The sequence below is a fragment of the Hypanus sabinus genome, chromosome 13, assembly GCF_030144855.1.
Source record: "Hypanus sabinus isolate sHypSab1 chromosome 13, sHypSab1.hap1, whole genome shotgun sequence".
Classification (NCBI taxonomy): Eukaryota; Metazoa; Chordata; class Chondrichthyes; order Myliobatiformes; family Dasyatidae; genus Hypanus; species Hypanus sabinus.
Window position 1 is genome coordinate 95705684 of NC_082718.1, and position 25534 is coordinate 95731217.

The window sequence follows — 25534 nt, forward strand, 5'->3', positions numbered from 1 at the left end:
TTGATTATTATTCTTCCTACACTTTTAGGTTTATTACTGCTAACTTGTTTTATATGTATATTTGCAATATTGATATGGTTTTGCTTATTTTTTATTAATAAACACCTTTAGTATAGTACCACCAGACTCCAACGAATTCTTCTTTCTCTGCTGGTTAGACACCCATTTACGGGGTACGAACACGCACATCTATTGAGATGTTCCCTCAACCAATGATCTCACTTTAAGAACTCTTTATTTTATGCTCATTATTGATCCTGCTAACAGATACTGTTCTGTTGATATGCCGAGTATGCTCGCAGTAAAAAGAAACACAGGGTTGTATGTGGTGACATCTATGTACTCTGATAATAAATGTTACTTTGAACTTATATTTGTGATACTGGCTCAACTTGCTTTGGGATTTTCCCCTTTTTTCTTTCCTTTCCCCTCATGAGTGAAGGATGCACCCATTTTGACATGCATCTGAACGAGCGTCCGTCTCCTTCCCACTTCTAAGGAAGCCGCTCTGACCTGAAACATTAGCTCTGCTGCTTTTTCTATGGACGTGGCTTGATCTGCTGAGTATTACCAGTACTTTATGTTTTTATTTAAAATTTCCAGTTTGATTTTCACCAGCAATCACTGTTCCTCTAAGCTGCATAAGTGCATGGCTACACAGTAACTGCAACGCTCCAACACACATAATTTCGGTTGCTGCACCACTGGAATTTTCTTTTATATAATACTAATATAATTTTTCTAAAATAATACTAAAACTAGTATAATATAACCAAGGAGATGATTGTCGATTTCAGCCGGTCTCAGCCTGAGCACACACCCCTCAGCATCAGTGGCTCCACAGTGGAGAGAGTGGAAAACATCAAGTTCCTTGGGGTGCAGATCTCGGACAATCTCACCTAGTCCAGGAGCACCACTGGGATTGTGAAACGAGCCCAGCAGAGATTGCACTTTTTGAGGAAGTTTAAACAAGCATCACTCCCCACTAACATCTTAACTACATTCTACAGAGGAGTGGTTGAGAGTTTGCTGACCTTTTGCATCACAACCTGGTACTCCAGCTGCAGTGCTGCTGACAAAAAAGCCTTGCAGAGGGTGGTTAGGGGAGCAGAGAAGGTTATTGGGGTCTCCCTACCTTCTGTCCAAGACCTCTTTCAGAGTCGATGCCTCCAGAAGACACAGTACATCATTAAAGACCCCTCACACCCTCTCCATGAACTGTTTGTTCTTCTGCCATCAGGTAAATGTTACAGGAGCATCAAAACTAAAACCACAAGGCTACTAAACAGCTTCCTCCCACAGGCAGTCAGACTGCTAAATAGCTGCTCTACCTGACTCTGCTTTGGACACTTTTAACTTGCACTGGACACTGTTTTTAACTGACATGTGGCTGTTGTGTTTTACTATTTATTGTTACGTTTATTATTTAGTGTTGCGTTTGTTATGTTATGATTGCACTGCTCCGGGGAAACGCTGTCTCATTCTGCCCTGCAGAGCTGATGTACGGTTAGAATGACAATAAAGTTTTTGAATCTTGAATCTTGAAATCAGTTAATATAATTGTGAAATACCCTATAATTATGTGTTAATGAATATAATCCATAATTTTTCCAAATAATAAAGATAACACAACCTTTACTTTGAAACATCTTAGAGCTTCAATGCATTTACTATTTTGTCAGTGTTTCACATTACAACACTGTTACAAATTGCAACAATAAACACAGAATGGACGTCAGTTGCTCATTGTTAACATCACACTGAGTTCCAATGCCATGAAATCAAAACATTTTACTTTTCCAATGTGCCTGTTGGTTGTTTTGACCGCTAAACATCGTTTACTTGTGGCTTGTGCTTGATGTGTACATTACAGTAAAAAACCCACCTAAAATGCTGTGGAGTTTTCAGGCCATGTAAGATTTTCCTGCTCAGAGCAATAGTTGGTTTGTGAAGGTGCGAAATAAAATAGAGGGAATGTTGCTACAAATCCAAGTTCTTTCAACTTGTCTGTTAGAATGCTACATTTGAACATTAAAGTTGGCAGTGCTGCTCATAGATCATGCCCATTCCTGTTAATGTTTATTAGATAGAAAGATTGAATGCAGAATGTTGCATTTGTAGAGGCCTGTTGCTTGCTGCAGAACCTCCTATAACAAGGGCTCTTCATCGAGTATACAGTGCCTGTACCCAAACTTGTCAGTTGTAATTGTGAAATTGAGAAAAATAAACCATGAAGCTGATAGGGAGAAGAAACTCTTAAAACTGCAGGTCGATTTGGATGGGTTGGTCAGTTGGGCAAAATCAAATAATTTAAATAATAATGCAGTAAAGCAGTACCGCAAAGGAATTCACAATAACTGGGACAATATTGAGTGTTGTTGAGAAACAAAGGGGCCTTGGAGTATAATGTACAGATCTGCAATAAGGTGTCAATAAGACAGTCAAGAAGGTAATTAAAAAGACATGTAATCCAGGTGTTTATGCAATCCAGAGGTTTAAGGTTAGGATTGTTGCATAAAACTTGTTGCTTATGGCTGTTTATTAAATCTTACAAGAACAAAACAACAAACAAAGGAAAGAAGAGAAGGAAGTCACAGTTGTCTTGTGCAAAAAGCGTTGACTAAAAACATGATAACATTCCAGTGAAAACAATTAAACTATGAACAAGATTCAAGTGGTGTGACACCTGCTACAGAAAAACTAAGAATGTCTAGAAAAAATACAGAAGCAGCTTCCTGGAAAATTCACTGAAGTATTATAAATATATAGGTAATTATGTAAAAATTCAGGCAAGCACAGTTAAACTAATAGAAAAATAATAATTCTATACCCTAACCTAACAAAGTCGTATTAAGTGAAGTACAGAGTAAAAGAGCAGAAAGACTATGTTAGAACGGCATAATACTAGACAGACCACGGCATAAGTGTTGCCAACAGCTCTCGTCATCACAGTGCAGGAGAGTAGTAAATCACCAGAGATTTATAATGACATTGCCAGGACCAGAATTAATTAACTACCAGGGAAGATTGATTAAGCAAGTGTTTTTGTTTGGCACAGAGGAGGCTGAGGGGAAACCTTAGTGAAATGTACAAAAATTATGAAAAGCCTAGACAAAACAAATAGGAAGGATCTATTTCCCTTTTTAGAGTCGAAAACCTGAGGCCATAGATTTAAGATAATTGGTAAAATGATTAGAGAAAGATGAGCAGAAATATTTTCATCCTGAAAATGACAGGGTTTTGGAACTCATTGTCTAAAAGGGTGGAGGAGTGAGTAACCTCTACCACATATAAATAATACTTGAATGTGTAGTTATAGAGTCATAACTGCAGGGTTACAGACTAGACCTAGACAGTGCAATTAGGCTGGAGAGCTGCTTTTCATCAACATATGACAAGGTGAATGGAATCCTCCTGTATTATAAATTGTCTATTATTTCTATTTTTATGATATTTGTTGGTTTCCTAGAAAATAAGTCACACTTGTATAAAACACCCTCAGCATGTTCAAAATAATGTTTGCCCCAGGACTGTGTCGGAGGCCTCATGCAGCATGGAACTATTGGATCAAATTGACAGCCTAGAGTACCAAAGGGAACTGCCAACTGCCAGCTATTCATAGTTCAGCTTATCTCAGGTTTCCACACATGCTCAGCCAAACATCCTGGCGTAGCCAATCAGTTTTTTTAAGGCTTTAAATTAGTCTTGGGAGCAATTTTCAGCAACATTAACGAACCCCAAAGTTAAAGCATCTAACCTAGCCCATTTTCTCCTCAGCCATTCTAGAAACAGGCAGACTTAGAATATCGAACAATTTCACTGATAGATATTTGTGTTTCATTTGGCTCCAGAGAAACCGATCCACTTTTTTTGAGGCATCAATTTAGTCTTCATAACTATTCTCAGCAATGTTACCTACATCCAAATTAATGCATTTAACCTGACCAAGCACCCTACTAATTTTGTATGAATAATTCAAATTTTGAAAAAAAAATTATTAAAGAGGCAAAAAAAAGAACAGTTAGCCAAGTTTTTTTGAACTCCCATTTGGGTACATTGCTATAGTAAAAGTGGAACAAATACCTTTGATAATAATGTTTTAAAAAAGCTTCACTGCAGAACAGTATTTTATAGAGTTACTTAGATGTAAGTTAAGTGGTGTTTTAAAATAGCTCCTACAAAACAGAATGTCTTGCAAGTTAACTGATCCTCAGCTTCCTGTGGCAACAGGCCAGAGATAGAGCTGAAACATTGTGGTTCTGGTTCTTCAACATGCACAGCTCAATACTGTGAGCCCACAAATATATCTTTTAAATTCAAAACACTTCTCACTTCCCAAAACTTTTCAAAACAACTTACTGGCAGGCAACAGGAAAGAAAGCTGTCCCGTTCATTAAGGTATTTTGCATTATATAGCAAAGTGAAATTCCTATTCTTTTATCTGAGGAATGCAAACTCTTTAAAATCTTTTTGACCTGAGTACAAGCAGAAAAGAACAAACAGTTAACATTAAAAATTACAATTGTTTCTTCACAATATATTGTTAAGATTGCTTGGCATTGCATTGAACTTATTATATAGCACGGCATTACTTCTTACAGAACTAAGTTATAAAACAAAACAACAGAGCTTCCTTTGTTGTATGTATTAAAAGATTCCACATTTTTAAAAGTCCAGTTTACAACAACCACTTAGGAATTCTGCTTACTGTTTTAATCACTCACTGCATTGTTGTGATGTTGTTGTTAATTCCTCATTTTGTTGTAGATCTGTTGGTTGCTATCATGAGTTGTATGCCATTGTGGAGTAAACATAAGTTGGAGATGATTTGCTGTGGGCAGCTAAATTGAATTGAGTTGAATTGACTTTATTACATCCTTCACATACATGAGGAGTAAAAATCTTTATATTACCTCTCCGTCTAAATGTGCAATGTGCAATCATAGTAATTTTTTTGTCTTTCTAAATCTTTTTATTATTATTAGTAATATGGACAGAATACAAATGATATATTGATAAAGAAATTACCAACATACAAATTCCATTATATACGAAAAAAAACATACATAATAGTTACAATATAAATGAGTTTACCAAGACGTAAGCCATAAAATATATGTATGAACATGGTAAATCTAAATATTTCATAATATATGATATAAAGAAAACAGAAAAAAGAAAGAAAAAAAATAAAAATATATATATATTATGCAAAACTAGCTAATCTACTAATCTAATAACTAATAACTAATATAGAAGAAAAAAGAAACAAAAAAAAAAGAAGGGAGAGAAAAAAAAGGGGGCTGTTTATAATATCTCACAAAAATAAGTATTCATCAATGCCGTCACTTCCGGTCCTCTCAACATACATAAGCTAAAAGCTGGGAAATCAAATGAACTTGGCACAGGGTCATATTACATCATATGAAAATGTTGAATAAATGGTCTCCATAACTTTTCAAATTTAATAGGTCTCAAAAGTACCACTTGTAATTTTTTCTAAATTTAAACATAACATAGTTTGAGGGAACCAATTAAATACAGTGGGAGGATCAATTTCTTTCCAATTCAACAATATAGATCTTCTAGCCATCAGAGTTAGAAATGCAATCATTCGACGGGCAGAAGAAGATAAATGCAGTGAGTCTAACATTGGTAAACCAAAAATTGCGGTAATAGGATGAGGTTGTAAATCGATATTCAAAACCGCAGAAATAATATCAAAAATATGTTTCCAATATTTCTCCAAAAATGAACAAGACCAAAACATATGAGTTAAAGACGCAATTTCAGATTGACATCTGTCACAAACAGAACTAATATGAGAGTAAAAATGAGCTAATTTATCCTTAACTTAGGTAAAATAACCATCTTAATAGCATTAATCCTACCTATTAGGGATAAAGATAAAGATTTTTTCCAAGTTACTGGCATCTAGATTGGAGAAGGTATTACCCAAAATTATTTCAGATGATCAAACCAGTTTTATTAAAAATTGTTATTCTTTTTTTAACATTAGGAGATTGTTGAATATTGTTTATACTCCCTCACATGACACTTCAGAATGCGTGATTTCATTAGATACGGAGAAAGCACTTGATAGAGTTGAATGGCCTTACTTATTTAATGTGTTGGAGAAGTTTAATTTTAGTCTGATATTTATATCATGGATTAAATTGATTTATCGTACTCCAGTAGCCTCAGTGTTTACCAATAATCAAAGATCTCCCTTTTTTCGCCTATTTCGGGGCACTAGACAAGGATGTCCTCTTAGTCCATTACTATTTAACATTGCCTTAGAACCTTTGGCAATTGCCATCAGACAATCACAGGATATTTTGGGTATTAATCGTGGGACAGATATTCATAAGTTATCTTTGTATGTAGATGATTTATTACTATTCATTTCTAACCCGGAGAAATCCATCCCAGCAGTTTTATCATTATTGGCTCAATTTAGTGAGTTTTCTGGGTATAAGTTAAATCTTAATAAAAGTGAATTGTTTCCTTTGAATAAACGGGTCCCAATTTATGGAAATTTACCTTTTAAATTAGTTAATGATTCTTTTACTTATTTAGGGATCAAAATCACAAAAAAAACAACAAAGATTTATTTAGATTTAATTTTTTACCCTTAATTGATCAGATTAAAGGTTTGTTTACTAATCATAGTAATTTATAGTAATTCACAACAAATAGAACAGTCAATGTAACATAGAAATACACTCAAATCCGCGTGAGTTAATCAGTCTGATGGCCTGGTGAAGAAGCTGTCCCGGAGCCTGTTGGTCCTGGCTTTAATGCTGCGGTACCATTTCCCCGATGGTAGCAGCTGGAATAGATTGTGGTTGGGGTGACTTGGGTCCCTAATGACTCTTCAGGCCCTTTTCTCGCACCTGTCTTTGTAAATGTCCTGAATAGTGGGAAGTTTACATCTAGAGATGCGCTGGGCTGTCCGCACCACTCTCTGCAGAGTCCTGCGATTGAGGGAATCACAGTTTCCGTATGAGGCAGTGATGTAGCCAGTCAGGATGCTCTCAATTGTGCCCCTGTAGAAAGTTCTTAGAATTTGGGGGCCCATACCAAACTTCCTCAACTGTCTGTGGTGAAAAAGATGCTGTTATGCCTTTTTCACCACACAGCTGGTGTGTACAGACCACGTGAGGTCCTGGTGATGTGGATTAAATTTTATGAGGTGTTTCACTGAGTTTAAAGAAGGTCATGCATAGTGTTTACTGCTGGCCCTGACATTTTTCTTGGAATTGTTACACATTATGTCCCAGCTGTGTCTTTAGATAGACGGATTCAGAAAGTGGCTGTTTGGCCAATGGAATAAAATCTTCAAAATTCACCAAGCCAACATTCCCAACACAAAGAAGTGCTTCCTCACTTTTAGCTGCATTGGGTTGACCACATTGTTGATATGTCCAACACCAGGCTCCCAAAAAACACACCAGTTCCTGGCTCGATTGTGGCAGAGTAAAGGATTCGGGGATGGCCTTGAAACTTCTGGGAATCTCTGGTCCTCTGACCACTCAAATGAGGAAAAGGAACATTCAATTTGGTATTGAGAACTACAAGACCAAACATTGGGAGAGTACAGAAGGTCTGTATAGGTAGCAAAAAGAGCACATTACCTCACAAGGTTTGTGGGTTCCCATACTGTCTCTATCACCCATAAGACCAGAGTAGAAGCAAATTACACACCATCTCCAGTGACTGGCAAAGATGAAACAAAACAACCCCTCACTAAGTGCTTCAGGGATCATGCGTCCAAACAAAAATAAGTTACACGTAGTCATTAACATAACACAGATTTAATTAGGGTTCGAATGGACACTGAAAATTTGCAAAAGTGCCATGCTATGCTCCCACACCCGAAGTAAAAAATATTTATATTCTGCAAGGTTAATGAAAGAAGCTGGGAGTACCAGTGACCAAGTTGCATAGCGGGATTTCTGAAAACTGAAATCATGAGGCAATATAAACACCATAATCAATGGAATAAACTGGAAGCTTGATGGTCAGATAATGGTCCACAATGATCCAGATAATGGGTGTGCGAACTCGTCTCATGTCTGGCAATTACTATGAAGGAAACAGAGAAAATGGCTGCTAATAAAATGGACCAAAGTCTTTACACTCTTTGATTGAAGCTTAAAGCAGATTATATCTGAGCATGCTGTGTGCATAATGAACATGACATTTTGCTCTGGGCTTGGGGGGTGCTTATCAACAATCACTCGTATATGTGGCAGTAAGGTGAGATAATCAATATGAAGATCATTATTCTAATAGTAGATGGGTGAGGGAACTAAGACTTAACTCACTTATGGGTTGATATATATTTATATATAATATATGTGGTCAAATACAGTAGATTAAGATGGAGATTCTAAGAACTTAACTGAAGCTTTTAGATAAAACAAAGTAAAAGCCTCCTTTTCCAATTCTGATTATCAATGGGTTTATAACATTGTCACAACAGCATTAAAACAGCTGAGGTATATTCATTAGGAATATTGGTACTTCCTGATTGATCTCATAAGCTTCTTTCCGAACTTAATATATTTGAACTAAACAGAATAACTATGAAGGGCTTCGGCCTGAAACGGTGACTGTACTCTTTTCCATAGGTGCTGCCTGGCCTGCTGAGTTCCTCCAGCATTTTGTGGGTGTTGCTTGGATTTCTAGCATCTTCAGGTATTCTCATTTGTGATGGGAACAGCTATGATGTTCTGAGTTCTGTTGTGAACATTTCCATAGCAACTGTACTGGTTTTCTCAATGCCTCGATATTAGATTCATGGAAAAAGGCCCTTCATCCCAGTCTGCATTGCTCAACAAGGTAGTTCCACCTGCCGTTTTCTTTTACAACTGTCTAGTCAGCACACAATGCCAAATAAAAAGAGGTATGGTTTCCAGTTTTCAACATTGAAAGAGCAGAATAAGCCCATTCAAGCCAGGTATACTTGATGATGTTAGACGGCATCACTAGTTGAACGCATTCTGCACAAGCAAGGCCCACAAATACCATGAGTCTCACTCTAATACAGGGCTCGTACAGGATCTGTTGGAAGGGACCCTATTATGATGAAGTCCAGGTGTACATAGTCTTCCAGAGAGATTCACTTTTAAGCAGTTTCCTTACTGTTCATGCTCTTGTCAAGGTTTGCAGGTGTCAGCTGACCTCCCTGCCCCGGCCTAATTTCCTCTGCAAGTGACCCCAGTACTTTAGCCTAACCATCTGTTTTGTTGACCCTTCGCCCTTCCTTCTCTGCATTCTGGCTCCATACCCTGCACATTGAAGTTTTGCTCTGTTGCACATCAAATTCTGGGCTTTCTGGGAGAAAAAACATTGCTGCCAGGGTCTTCACACCCACCACCACCTCCCCCCCCACCATCTCCCCACAGTGCCACTATAATACAGCTCTCAGGCATTACCTCACAAGATGAAAGCTTTCTTGGTATCCAAAGTGTGCAGGTGTTGTGGAATTAGCTATGCTGGATGCCACTTTGTTAATAACACTGGAGTGTACGCAAGGTAACCCGACCTTAAAATCAATCAGCATCCAATATTAACACCATGCCAGCATTGTCATCTTTCTTAGCTTAAACACATTAGCTTGTAAAGTCTTGTACACAAAAGATTCTAAATGAGAAGCAAGGATTCCATCCTTCTTGCCAACAAATCTATTTTTAAAAATACCATCTTTTACATATTACTACTGGTATTACAAGTGTTAGTCCATAAAGTCACAGAGTCATAGAAAAATACAGCACAGAAAAAAGGCCCTTTGGCCCATCTAGTCTATGTTGAAGCCATTTAAACATAGCCCTCCATACACCTAATATCCATGTACATTACCAAATTTTGTTGAAACGTTGAAATCGAGCTTGCGTGCACCACTTGTGCTGGCAGCTCATTCCCCACTCTCGCGACCCTCTGAGTGAAGAAGTTTCCTCTCATGTTCCCCTTAAACTTTTCAGCTTTCACCCTTAACCCCTGACACTCCGGTGTGGTCCAAGTTTCTTTAAAGTGGCACATCTGTAAGGGGCGACACGGCTGCCAGCGATCAACAATCAGGGTTAAATTCCTTTTAACGACGCGGTCTTGGCATGCTCTCAATAGCAGAAACCTTCAATGGATCAGGGTGCACACCCCCTTTGCTGATGATATCACCCATAAATTTAAGTTCAGTTACACCCAGTTGACATTTGTCTTTATTCAACTTCAGGTTTGCCTTGCGTGTTCCCTCAAAGACTTGTCTGAGCCTGGCGTCATGCTCTTGTTTAGTTGATCCCCAAATAATAATATCATCCATGGATGTATCTACGCCCTCAATGTCCTCATATAACACGTGAATAACTTCAGCAGCTGATGCAGTTCCAAAAGGAAGCATAAGAAAACAGTATCTGGCAAAAGGAGTGTTAAAGGTACACAATCTTGAACTCGGTTCATCTAGTTTGAGTTGCCAGAATCCAAAGGATGCATCTAATTTACTAAAATACTTTGCATTAGCAAATGGTGACGTAATTTCTTCACGAGTGGGCAATTTGAAATGCTCTCTTTTAATGGCCCGATTCAAGTCTCTTGGATCTAAACAAATCCTCAGTTTTCAATTTTTCTTATCAATAATGACAAGTGAATTGACTCATTCAGTTGGTTCATCAATTTTTTTTATGAATCCTAGCCTTTCCATTCTGTCTAGCTCTGTTTTCAGTTGATGACATAATGCAAAAGGTACTTTTCTGCATGGATGTATTACGGGTTGCCCTGTATTGTTAATTTTAATCGAGTGCTCTCCTGGAAGACAACCAAGCCCTATAAACAATCCTTCATACTCTTTCATCAGGTCACTGTATTCACTATCCAGAACTAAATTTCTTTTCACCAAATTAAGTCTTTCACAGGCAGATAAACCCAGAATTGACTGTACATTTTTTGGCACGACCACAAATGAAAGTGTGTGCACAATATTTTTGTGTGATACCTTTGCCATGCATGTTCCTTTAACTGGAATGTCTGCACCTGAATACCCAGTCACTTTTATGTTTGTCTGTTGTAACTTTGGTCTTGGCTTTAAAGCATTAAACTCAGATTCTGCAAGAATATTTACTTGTGCTCCAGTATCCACTTTAAACAGAGTATTGTTTTGGTTCACTTGCAATGGCATAGTCCAGCCATTCTTACTTTGATTGTTTTCACAAAGCACATCGATATAAAACTCCTCATGTTCATTTTCAAGCACAGCATTTACTTGTTTCATTTTATTTTCCTTCTTTTTACTTTTACAACAGTGTGAAAAATGATTAATCTTATCGCAGCCATTGCAAATTTTTCCATATGCGGGGCACTGATTTGGACAATGTTCCTGTGCACAGCGATCACATGACTTTTTTCTTTCCAATGCCGTCTTGCTCTCTGTCAATATTATTATATTTCCTGATGCATTTGTGCTTTTTTTAGTGTTTACATTGCAGTTTTCGACAAAAAGCTCTTCAGTCTGCAACATCACGGTCTCAGAAGCTTTGCAAAGCACCAAAGCTTCTTGAAAGTTTAAATCTTGCTCTCTCAACAGCCTTTCTCTCAGAGCATTATCTCGAATGCCACAAACAAGTCTATCTTTAATGGGAGATGCCGTAAGCAATCCAAACTTGCATGTTCTACTATGCTTTCTTAACTTAGTTACATACTGATCAATTGTTTCGGCAGCTCTCTGCGCACACGTGAAGAATTTATATCGCTCCTACGTTAAAAGTACGCTTAGGTATACAAAATATTTCAAATCTGTCCATTACTGACTTTAAATTGAAATTATCTCCATCTTCAAAGACAAAATTATTTTATACCCTACTGTGTCATTCCCGATTACATGGAGCAAAAGCGCAGCTTTGTTTTTTCCTATTTTTCTTCATAATCGATCACCGATTATGTACAATTCAAACTGTTGCTTGAGTATCCTTCAATTCACAGCTACATTGCCAGTTAGCTGAAGTTTTGATGGGGGTTGTAAACCTTCTACATATTTTACCATTTACAGTTCGAAATCTTTTTCTTATTTTTTTCGATTATCTTCGATTCTCGATTCTCGATTCTCCCATATTATTCTTCCAGAACCACTTCTGACACCATGTTATGTTACTTCTGTTTAAGGGTACAGTGGGTTAACAGTAAAGAATCATATTCTGGAAGAATTAGAGAACTTTTATTTACAGTAATAAACAAACACATCTTAACCCAGCCATGTGCTGGAACATTCTAGCAATCTTGCACATGCTCAGTGCTCTGCCCACTCACGTACTGGCACATCATTGCACGTGATATCACCACAAATACGTCATCCTCTGGTATATTATCCAAATACCTGGCATTCTTGTCCACAAATAGATAGTGACTGGCAGCGACTATTCCCCTGTTGCTCCCCATAGTGTACATATGTATGATTGGGGCTAGAATCCCTGAATGATTTCCCTTTATTGACAGTTACGGAACGTTGTAATTACCAGGCAAGTTGAAGGGTCTCAGTCCGAAATGTTGATTGTTCATTTATTTCCAAAGATGCTGAGTTCCTCCAGCATCTTGTGTGCATTGTTCTGGGTTTCCAGCATCTCTTGTGCTAATGAATTGCAATCAACCAATTCAACACAAACCTTGACCTATTTGGTATAGAATTATCAATGATGAAGCGAGCAGAATCTTAAATTTGTTGCCGACCATTAGTTATTTATACCACCAAATGTTGAACAATTTTCCAGTCCAACCAATCTTTGTTGCCAGAAGTCTGATAGTAGCAACTTAATGAATTATTGATACTGTTTTAGTTTCAGCTGCATAATTGTGAAGGTTATTAACTTTGCCAGAACAGTATTGAATTCCTATTAATGTGAAAGACAATATTACATTGTCAGGAGCAACATGAATGATTTTAAGTCATTAGCTTTTTTTGATTATCTTTAGTCATACAGGCTCTATGAACCACTTTAAATTGTAAAAGAGAGTGATGCGCACAAAACAAAAAGATGTGAACAAGTTAAAAAATTTCATTCCAAGTATCCACATCAATTGAAATCTGTAGGTCCTGTCCCCAGAGATTTTTAATTTTGTCTAACGGAATGTTTCTCATTCCCAACAACATACTATAAATATTAGAAGTAGACCCATTATGAAAAGGTTTCAGAGCAAAAATTGTATCAATTAAATTCTTACCTGGACAATTAGGAAACGTATGAAGTTGAGAACGCAAGAAGTCTCTAATTTGTAAATATCTAATAAAACAAGCTTTACTAAGATTATATTTAATAGATAGTTGATCTAATGAGAAAAGACTATCTCCAAGAAACAGATCCTGAAAACACTTAATACCTAGTCTATTCCACTCTTTAAAAACTACATCAAACAACATCAAACTACATCAAACTACATCAAACAAACAAAAAAATTTTAAAAATGGGACTAGAGAGTGAAAAACCAAATATTCCAAAGAATTTTCTAAATTATAACCAAATCCTCAAAGAACGTTTAACTACATAATTATCAGTTAAATTACTTAAGGATAGAGGAATTGAAGAACCAAGAAGAGAAATAATAGAAAATTTATTAACAGAATTAACTTCTGAAGAAACCCAAACCAGACAGTCATCACAATTAATATAACCAAAACGTAAGGTAGTTTATGTTGATTGCCCAGTAGTAAAACCTAAAATTGGGTAGGGCTAATCCCCCGTTTTTTTTTAATTTTCTGAAAATGAACTTTGTTTAATCGGGGGGTTTTATTCTTCCATAAATAAGAAAATATAATCGAGACTAAAGAGTCAAAAAAGGATTTAGGAATAAAAACAGGTAGGGCTTGAAATAAATATAAAAATTTAGGAAAAATATTCATTTTAGTAGAATTGATATGTCCAATCAGCGATAAAGAAAGTGGAGACCAGTTTGATAGTACCTTCTTAACATATTCCAAAAGTGAGATAAAGCATTTTCAAGTCCCTTGGGCATCACCAGTTTAGAAGATCTTTCCTGGGCAATCATGACAATGGCTCGTCAGTGGTATACTTCATCAGGAGATTGAGGATACTCAGTCAGACTCAGAAGCCTCTAGCGAATTTCTACGGATGTACTACGGAGAGTGTTCTAATTGATTGCATCACTGATAGGTATGGAGGCACCAACGCACAGGATCGTAAGAGGCTTCATAGGGCTGTGGAGACAGCCAGCTCCATCAAGGGTATAAGATTCCTCACCATTGAGGACATCTTCTGAAGTCAATGCCTCAGGAAGGCCGGACCCACCATTAAATGTCTCACCATCTTCAGTACGCACTTTTCTCATTACTGCCATCAGGGAGGAGCTACTGGAACTTAATATGCACACTCTTCCCCAATGCCTTCAGATTTCTGAATGGTCCATGAACACTACATCACTACTTCTCTTTTGCATTATTTATTTATTTTTACTGTAACTGAAAATGATTGTGCGGCTGCAATGCATGACTAACGTGTGTCCATTGTTTTCAATACAATTAGCACACCACTCATAATGAATCAGAATCAGGTTTATTATCACCAGCATGTGTCGTCAAATTTGTTAACTTACCAGCAGCAGTTCAATGCGATACATAATCTAGCAGAGAGAAAAAAATAATAAATCAATCAATCAATCAATCAATCAATCAATTATAGTACATGTATAGTACATGTATATTGAATATATTAAAAATCATGCAAAAACAGAAATAATATATATTAATAAGTGAGGATGTATTGCCTGGTTTTTTCCTCATCTTCCTTCACTCACTTATTTCACAATGTTTACAAAGAATTTTAAATTTATCAGCCTGCATGAATAGGATTTAATAATAAGTGGTAAATGAAAAACTTATTTCTCACCCTGTGCTTCTTTGCGAGTAAGATGTCCCTCTGATTCAGACAACATTTCAATGATGAAAGTATATTGCAACCCTTTCAGATGTTACAACCCAAGTGTGACTTTAATCCCATCTGACAGCAGAATTGTCAACATTCACCTGTAAGGTCATGAGCCAAAGCTAGAAATATACACGAGACTTATTAGAACTTAAAATATTGCCGCTGAACATTTAAGGTATGAAACTGATTTGAAGACTGTCCATTAAGCAGTCTTATAAAAAATGCAACAAAAAATATGATTTACTTTTAAATTAATTAAATGGCGCTGCTATGTACTGTATATTTTGAAATTAATGAATTTGATATTTGGAAATTTTGGAAACAAACTTCTAGTTACAATGAAGTTCCTACAGATCAGAATTCCCAACCTGGGGTCCTCTGACCCCTTGGTTAATGGTAGGGGTTCCTGACATCAAAAAGGTTGGGAACCCCAGCTGCAGATAAAGAAGATACTTAGAATTGGGCAATTGAAGCTCCAAGCAGAGGATGTCCATGAAAGATGTGCACCGTCCTAGGCATTATCTAGAGTATGATTCTATGGTATATCAAAATCATGAGAATTCTTCATGCACTAAAACTATACATATAGTGGAAAGTCCAAAGAATTATAATTTTGGATTCTGTAATAAACCTGCTCAACAGCATCACAAGCAATAAAATTAAATATCAATTGAGGGAGGTAAATGAGTCTTAAGTTAGGAAAATAATTGTATTGTTTACAAAACAGACATTTTCTGCTGCAGAAATTGTGACAGTAAAGAATAATAGTAGAGTTTCCACCATTAAAATATGTCCACATCGCTAACCGTAATCTCACCCTTTTCAATGACATGCAGAAAATATTACTATATCTGAACTACTCACGTTACCAAGAAATATGGCATGTATTCCATTTAAGTCAAAGAATCTAAAAATATTGTGAAGAGCCATTATGGCATTTCAACTCTTTCACTCAATTTCTTTTTAATAATAGATGGCAATGCTGAATATTGTATGACTTGCTGGAGTGGTCCCAAAAGGAAATAATTTAATTTTCTCACAATATAGCTTTTGCAGATGTGGACCCCAACCAATGAAGTAATAATGCTTGAACTTTCTATAACAATTTTAAAACATTGTTTTCCATCTTACGTTTGATGTAAATCCTTTCATGCAGAACAGAGATCTTTTAAATGAGCACAAGCCCACTTCCTCCAAGTTAGCACAAGGAAACAGATATTTGAGAGAGGAGGGAGGTGGGGATATGTCTCTACCAAAGGAGGTGTAAGGCACTCCTTCCCTCTGCTAACCTGCAGGTCACTCTTGGGCAAGGTGTAGCACCTGCTACCCGTGAAGCCATGAGAGCAGGTGGCGGGTGATCAGCTGGTTCATATCACGTCCTGGTTATGTGACCACTGACACCAGACAGACAATCTCTGAAAAGTATTGATAATGGCCATAATCAAGACCTGTATATTCTTAGACAATACAAAACACATGTTTCAGTTTTGAAGACTAATTACAGCACTAATTCCTGCAACTAAGAAATCACAAGTTAATGTGTTGGTTTATTGGAGGTTTGGGTGATGCAAGTCATGAACCTTTACGATAGAGCAATTCATTAAAAAATAGATGAAATCCAATCTGTTGTGAAGATGTACATAACAAGTGTCTGGATCAAGGTCTCTTTGGGGGGGCTTTTGCTGTTGCTTGCATGGTGAGGGGGCAGGGTTTTCAATGTTTCTGCGGGAAAAAGTAGTGGCGGGAGAGAAGGTTGATGCTTGTATGAAGGGTAGGGGGAGGGGGGCTTCAGGGCTTCAATGTTTCTATCATTCATTCTAAGGAGCTTCTTGTTTCAGTGGATGTCTGTGAAGAGTATGAATTTCAGGTTGTACACTGTATACATTCGCTGATATTAAATGAACCCTTGAACTGAGGGCTTCCTACTTTCCCCGGTATTTTGTTTAACCATCTGAAAATTATTTTTTTTATTTTAAAAGGCAAAACAGCTGTATTCCATTCAGATTGGTTCAGTCACTACATAAACAAATCAAAAGAGAAAAGGTGACACAGTTTGAACAGAATTAACAAAGTAACAATCCTGAGTGTCAATAACATTGGGGAGCCATGGGTTATCAAATGATTTATTCATTAAAAGACTCTTTACAAGGCCTGTAGTTATCTTCTATCCATCTATTATACATGATCTTACTCAACATTCCTGTGAAATCACACTTATTTTTCTCCAGGCATCTCATTAAAATTTATTGATTGTTGTCCCAATGGATTAGTGAGGTTATCTTGTAAGCAGCAAAACTGTCCAAATGAAGAAAGACTCGGTTCCAGTTTTTGGTCTGTGCTGTGTTAACTCTACCCAACTTGGACAAAAGTTTGCCTTGAACCCAACTTGAAAAGTTTGGGATGAAATCTGTGACCAAGGTTGTGTGGTTACAAATGAGTGTCTAGGTTTATAAAGCAAACCAAGACACAACTCTAATCAGTAGTAATACTATTCCCAACCAACTGATACTAATTATTGTGGCTCCCAGATAAATAAATGCCACTTGAATTGGGTGATGAAAGATGGCCAAGACCGAAGAAATCAATAATTTGAGGAAGCATAGGGATGGTTTGGGAAAGGGTAGTGTTTTTAAAATTCGTGTCTGGGATGTGGGCATTGGCTTCTTCTACCCTTTTTGTCCACTATGCCACTGGTGTTTAGAGCAGCAGTGATGGTCCTCTATCTCTGGCAGTGTTCATGGCTTCCTTCATTGTGTCAGTAGTTTCCTTGCAGTTTACCATCAGTCATGCAAGGTTTGGGTGAAGACTCAGGAATACCATCGCGCACAGATGTAGAAGGATTCTTCATTGCTGTTTCTGTAACAGTTCTGTTTGGCCAGTCAGTGTTGTTAGCTCTGAGCTGAACCCCCGAACCTGGAGGACTGGTGAACCTCTCTTAGTCTGGCCTCTGCCCTTTGACCTGTTGGAATGGGTGACCCTACCAAGAACCAAAGCATAAAGCCCTGACTCCAGTCAACATAGCTCTCTGGGTCATTGAGGCACATAAGCCTCCAAACCGTGAAAAGGTAGTGGTCCTCTAGGAGGATGGGTGTCTAAACCATCCTTATTTACCCATGAGAAGATCTGATGGGCTACTCTTAACCTGCTGGGAAGGGAGTTCCAGCATTAAGATAAGTTACAATGACTGAACACTGATATACAGTATTTCTATGTCAGTATGTGTGACTTGAAAGGGAACCTTTAAGTGGTGGTGTTCCTGTGCACCTGCTGCCCTTATCCTTGTTGGTGGTAGAGGTTGAGGGTTTGGGAAGTGCTGTTGGAATAGCTTAGGCAGAGCATTTTGTAGACGATACATACTAAAGCAGGTGGCAGGATGGAGATGTGCCTCTGCCATAGGAGATGCAAGGCGCTCCTTCCCTCTGCTAGCCTGCAGGTCACCCTTGGGAAAGATGTAGCACCCGCTTAGCCCTCTCGATCAAGGTTACATAAAGCCATGGGAGCAGGTCGTATGAGCAGCTACTACATATCACAAGTCCTGGTTATGCGACCACTGACACCAAGCAGACAATCTCTGAAGAGTCTTGAGAACGGCTGGCGTCACCCATCTTGTAAAGATACTGATGACCAGAAGAAGGCAATAGCAAACCACTTCTGTAGAAAAGTTTGCCAAGAACAATCATGGTAATGAGACCATGTTCGTCTACATCATACAACACGGTACATAATGATGATGTCATATGACACGGCACATAATGATGATGATATGACTTCTGGAAGTATTCATGAGCAGTCAATGAAAAGTATCTGCATTTTCATTGGTGGGATTGCATAATATTCCTGCTTATTAGCTTGTATTTAATTCATTGTTTCAACTACACCAAATTAGCACTTCACTTCTAAGCTTTCTTGGAGCTGTTCCTAATATGGCTCCTTGCCGAACCACTGTTGCTCCTTCATTTTAATTGCAACAGTAGAATGAGTGGAAGCTGGGCTATCATATTACTTATTGTGATGGTATATGCCTTTGGTGCTACTGAAAAATGCCACACAACGCAATTTTATTTTCTTTACTGCCTTTAAGGCAGCAATGAAGGTCCTTCATCTCTAGTGGTGTTCAGAGCTTCCTTCATCGTGTCAGTAGCTTCCTCTCAGTTTTCACTACCATCAGTCATGCAAGTCCTAGGTAGAGACTCAGGAATACTGTTGCACTCAGATGCAGAAGGATTCTTCATTGCCTTTTTTCCGTAACAATTCTGTTTTACCAGTCAGGGTTGTTAGCCCTGAGCTGAACCCTCTAACCTGGAGGACCGGTGGACCGCACTCAGCCTGGCCTCTACCCTTTGACCTGTTTGGTATGGGTGACCCTGCCAAGATGCAAATATAAAGCCCTGTCTCCAGCCAGCATAGTGCACTGGGTCATTAAGGCACGCAAGCCTCCAGCCCACAAAAAGGTTGTGGTCCTCTTAGAGGGCACAACACAATGGAACATATTTTCAGTGTGAAAATGAGGCAAGGAACTTTGTTTTATGTCACTTGGTCAATTTTCTACCCACATTGCTGTAACCTCCTTGTTTCATAGACTTCAGTTTTGATGACAAGCCTATTATATGGCACCTTATCAAATGCCCTTTGGAGGTCTGTAGATAATTCATTTCTGTTAACAAACGTTTCTACTACTTCATCAGAGAAAAACTATTCAGTTAGTTTACCTTAAGTAAATCCATGCTGGCTTCTCTAATCAAATCCACCTTGTACAGGTAACTGCTATTTCTCCCGATTATAGTTTCTGCAACTTACTTTACACCAAGGTCAAGCTGGTTGAAAAAAGGTAATAGGGAAGTCATTTCCTCAACTGTTTTTGACCTGATGCCTTGTGATTTCTTCTCCGCTTCTCCACGACACTGTTTCATCTCCTCAGAATGGACTAACCTGCCAGTGGTGAGGATTTCAATGGTGGGGCTCAGCACATTGTCTGTAAAGCGTGATGTTATTTCTGCAACAACAACAACAAGCTGTGGCTTGACTAACCTTTGGGACAGATCTCTCAGTTTAGACACCAATTCCCCAATGTTCATCTAGGGAATTTTTACAGAATTAACCGGGCCAAGAGAAAATTTGTTGCGTTTAAGTTCAGAGCCTGAATTGGTGCTCAGTGATATGTCTGGCTTTATTCTTTCTCTGCACGAAAATGCTGATTTTGATACAACTGAGTGGCACAATTAGTCATTTAATGGGTCAATCGCACTGCTTGGTTCTGGAGTTGCTAAAAGGCTAGACTGAGCAAGTGTGGCAGATTTCTTCTTCACATAACCAGTTGGATTTGTGCTATAATCTAATAAGTTTTTGATCATCAGTTATAAGACACCTTTTCTTTTTTCTTTCTTTCTTTTTTTTAACAATATTTTTATTCAGAAGAAAAAAAAGATTTACAGAGTGCAACACATAGATACATCTCAACATAACTTGTGTACATTCATATATGGTAATAAAATTGATCAAAATGTTATAGCATAACACATAAAGGTATATCACTCTGTAATCAAAAATTTAAAGATAGGTCATATATCATAAAAGAAATTTTTTATATATATAAAAAAGTCAACCCCCTACCAACTACCAAAGAAAAAAGCTGATGGATGATAATGAATAATTAGAAAAAAAAACATATTCACTTAAGAAGAGAAGATAAAAATATACATAAAAGTTTGTGCACTGTTAAACTTTATAAATTGGAAAAGTAATTTAGGAAAGGTCTCCAAATATCATAAAAAGATTGTTTTGAATTTAAGACTGAGCAGCAGATCTTTTCTAAATTTAAATACGACATAATATCACGTAGCCATTGAAGATGTGTAGGAGGGGTAGACTCCTTCCATTTAAGCAAGATTGCTCTTCGTGCTAAAAGAGAGGTAAAAACTAAAACCTGTAGGTTAGGAGTATTTAAAGTTATATCTTCAGTTGCAATAATACCAAACAAGGCAGTAAGGGGATTTGGGTCAAATTGGACCCTAAAAAGTTGAGAGAAGGTATGAAATACTTCCCGCCAAAACTTTTCAATTGTAGGGCAAAACCAAAACATATGAATTAAAGAGGCATCAGCAGAGTTGCATTTATTACAAAGTGGAGAAACATTCGGGTGAAAACTGGAGAGCTTCTGTTTAGAAATGTAAGCTCTATGAACCACTTTAAATTGTAGAAGAGAATGACGAGCACAGAAAGATGATTTATTAACCCGTATAAGAATTTTATTCCATCTATCATCAGAAATTTGACAATTTAGGTCATCCTCCCAAGCTTTTTTTATTTTATCTAAAAAGTTTTGTCTAGAATCAATCAACAAGTTATAGATACCGGTAATAGAACCATTAACAAAAGATTTTAAATTTAAAAGATTGTCCAGTAAATTTTTATCAGGACCTATAGGAAAAGTAGCTAATTGGAAACATAGAAAATCTCTGATTTAAAGGTATCTGTAAAAATGTGAGTTTGGGAGTGCAAATTTATTTGACAACTGGTCAAATGGAGCAAGAGGTCCTGAGATAAACAGGTCCCAAAAACACTTAATACCTAATTCATCCTAATCCTTAAAGACTTTATCAGTCATGGAAGGGATTAAAAAAAATAATTAAGGAGAATGGGAGATGATAATGAAAAATTCGCTAAACCAAAAAATTTTCTAAATTGAGACCAGATCCTTAAAGTTTGCTTAACAATTATGTTATCTGTTGTTTTAATTGCTGAAAAAGAAGAGTATGATCCAAGAAGAGAGACAATAGAGGAATAGAGGAATAAGACACCTTTAAAATACTAGATTTTCAATCTGAAGTTGAAGTTCACAACTGCCATGGAGGGATTTGAACTTTTCCTGGGTCTCTAGTGCTGATGGTCCCTGATATATATATTTTTAACTTAAAAGATCTGTTTATTTTCATGTCCCATAAATTCAAGGTAGAAGATCAGCAATAAACTATTGAATGTAGGAACTAGTTTGAGAGGCCAAATGGCCTCCTGTTCTAATTGCCTATTCTCTTAACAGTCAAATAAATGACAAAACAAAACATTAAAAGACTTAGTTCATGAGGAGTACTGTAACCCTGGGGAAATGATTAATGCATACAAAGAAAATAAGGCAGAAGTTATTTTCTACTGATATTGCTCTCAGCATATCTCACACACTCGTTAATGTTGTAGCCAAGAAAAGGAAGGTCAATATTTTATCAATTCACAAAGCATCAACAGCTACAAAAACAATGAAGCCCTTTATAATTAGAAACATAGCTAACTAATTCTGGTAGTGTTTCCATTTACCTGCAAGGGAGTAAGACATCTCCCACCAGTAAAGCTACCTGTGTGCCTCAAACTACAGTTCACGTGTTGCCATGGAGATAAGGTCTTTAATGAGACTGAAATAGAAAACCAACTGCATGTTCTACTGCAAACAGTAATTCAAGTAGTACATTAACTCTGGTTAAAATCTGGAATAACAGAAAATGTGCTATGACTATAAAATATCACAGAATATGTAAAAAAGTAGGAAATTTAAGAATATGGAGTCCAATTATCAATAAAAGACTTTTTACAGGAGCTTGCAGAAATTATGCTGTACTCTCTGTAAGTTACAAGCACCTAATACCCCTGGAGTAATCAATAGTGTCATCCAAAATGGTGGCTGAAATAGCACAGATCTGGTAGATCTTTGGAACACCACATAAACTTTAGCAGCAACTGAGATCTGAAAGCCTCTCTCTCAATAGGCAAGGGTTTGCATGTTTCTGTGCCAACCGAGGAAATGCGAAGAGCTCATGGGAAATCAGAAGCCACAAACTTGTGGGGGATTGAAGGCCAGCAGCAAGCATACCATATCAGAATCAGGATCAGAATCAAGTTTAATATCACTGGCATCTGCCATGAAACTTGTTAACTTTGTGACAGGATTACAATGATGTGCATGATAAACATAGAAGAAAATTGAAGTACAGCTGTGTGTGTGTGTGTGTGTGTGTGTGTGTGTGTGTGTGTGTGTGTGTGTGTGTGTGTGTGTGTGTGTGTGTGTGTGTGTGTGTAAGAGATAAGTTAAGGTAAGTAGTGAGGTCATTTTTATGGATTCAGTGTCTATTTAGGAATCAGATGGCAGAAGGGAAGAAGCTGTTCCTGAATCACTGAGTGTGTGCCTTCAGGCTTCTGTACACCCCTCCCTGATGGTAACAATGAGAAGAGGGCATGTCCTGGGTGATGGGGGATCCTTAATAATGGAAGCCGTTTTTCTGAGGCACTGCTTCTTGAAGATGCCTTGGATACCATGGAGGCTCGTACCCATGATGTTGCTGACTAATTTTGCAACTCTCTGCAGCTTACTGCAATCCTGTGCAGTAGCTCCCCCCATACCAGATGATGATGCAGCCAGTCAGAATGCTCTCCATAGTACATCTGTAGAAGTTTTCAAGTATTTTAGGCAACAAACCAAATCTCCTCAAACTCCTGATGAAATATAGCTGGTGTCTTGCCTTCCTTATAGCTGCATCAATATTTTGGAACCAGCTTAGATCCTCAGAGATATTGACACCCAGGAACTTGAAATTGTTCAACACACAGAAAATGCTGGAGGAACTCAGCAAGCCAGGCGGCATCTATGGAGAAAAGTACAGTCGACATTTCGGATTTCCGGCATCTGCAGATTTTGTTCCCTTACTTGGTCAGGGAAGTGAAAAGCCAGTCATATTCTGGGGAAAGAGGCATGTTGAATTCTATGATTGCTTGGGGCTCAATGGGAGTGGAAAAGAGTAGGCAATGGGATTCCACGTGGTTCAGTACTAGATAACTTGTTTTTCACGTTGCAGTGACCATGAAGAAGTTTGCAAAAGATGTAAAAAAGATGTAAAAAGGTGAAGAAAACTGTAGACCCGAGGCCAGTATCAATGCAAAAGTAAAATATTCCAGATGCTGAAAATCGGGGGGAATAAAACAGAAAATACTCTGTATACTCAACAGGATCTATGGAGAGAGAGAAACAAAGTGAATATCTCAGTCCACTGACTTCTCATCAGAACCCCTCACTGTGTATTAGTGGACTTGTAAGGCAAGTGGGAAAGTGATTTCAATCTGCTGAAGTGTGAAATGTATTTTGGAGAGGGGAAGAAAGCCAAGGCAGCAGCATCACATTGAGAATTAGAGAGGAACAGAGACACCTTGAAATGCATGTCCACAGACCCCTGAAGATTGCAAGACATGTAGAAAGGCACATGAGACACCTTTGTCTTTAAATAGGCTTAGACACAGAGTAAAAAGTGATAATGTTAGGACTGCCTTAACTACTGATTAGGCCACAGTTTGAACAATATGTAACTATTGTTTCACCACATTACTTAAGATGGTTGCAGAAATGCAAGGTCCAGAGATCTGTGAGGATATAGCCAGAATCAGAGAATTTCATCTGGGAGGATTGATTGGATAACCTGGGAAAGGTATCTTCAGAACAGGGAAGGGTAATGGCAGATTTAATTGCAGCTTATAAAATTAAGGGATTCACTGACTGAATGACTGAAAAAATCTACTTCCCTGGAGAAAGATCAGTTACTGGGGGGCGGGGGGGTGGAGATTTTGAAGTCATTGACAACATATTTTTTTGATAAAATGTAAGAAATCTTTCCTCTCGTACATTGAAATTTCTCACTCTATCTTTATGAAATGCTCTGCTTCCTGATCCTTTCCAGGAAGAAGATTATATCCAATGCCTCACAAAATCTGCAGACAGGCATCCCTCGAAGACTTAATAAATCTCTTCTGGTCCCACAGATCAGTTGAATTTCCTTGAGCTCAGTCATTTTGAAAATATTTCACAGCCTCTCGTTTTCAGGTAGGCTATTTTGTCTCTAAAATTACTCGTGTTTGAATAGCACAATACTAGATCCTCAGAGCACATTTTGAAAGTTTTTAACTACAGTAACTGCTCAGGAATGTTTTACTTAAATTCCAAACATTTGATCATCAGTTCAATCCAGAATAGAACAGCATTGTGTTCTCAAGAACTTTGGCTTCTGACTTCTTGTTTGCCCATTTTATTGACATAAGGCTCCCCCAGATGGTGTCAGCAGTAGCATGCAAAACTCATTTCAGTATTACAGCAAGTTTGCTGATGATACAAAGATTGAAGGTGTAGTGGACAGTGAGGAAGGCTTTCAAAGCTTGCAGAGGGATTTGTACCAGCTGGAAAAATGGGCCGAAAAATGGCAGATGGAGTTTAAAACAGACAAGTATGAGGTATTGCACTTTGGAAGGACAGACCAAGGTAGAACATACAAGGTAAATGGTAGGACACTGAGGAGTGCAGTAGAACAGAGGGATCTGGGAGTACAGATACAAAATTCCCTAAAAGTGGTGTCACAGGAAGATAGGGTCATAAAGAGAGCTTTTGGTACATTGGCCTTTATAAATCAAAGTATTGAGCATAAGAGTTGGAATGTTATGGTGAGGTTGTATAAGGCATTGGTGAGGCTGAATTTGGAGTATTGTGTGCAGTTTTGGGTCACTGAATTACAGGAAGGATATTAATCAGGTTGAAAGAGTGCAGAGAAGGTTTACTAGGATGTTGCCGGGACTTGAGAAACTGA

General features: G+C 37.7%; 1 long non-coding RNA gene across 2 annotated transcripts in view; it reads left to right on the forward strand.

The window, feature by feature from the left end:
* Positions 1–25534, forward strand: part of LOC132404171 (uncharacterized) — a 32803-nt gene that overhangs the window by 5751 nt on the left and 1518 nt on the right. The window contains exons 1-2 of one of the 2 annotated variants that reach the window (XR_009515439.1): positions 23870–24007; positions 24642–24780. This is a non-coding gene — a long non-coding RNA (uncharacterized LOC132404171). Of the gene's footprint in view, positions 1–23869; positions 24008–24637; positions 24781–25534 lie in introns of those variants that run through there. The other variant, XR_009515440.1, reaches the window with a different exon arrangement.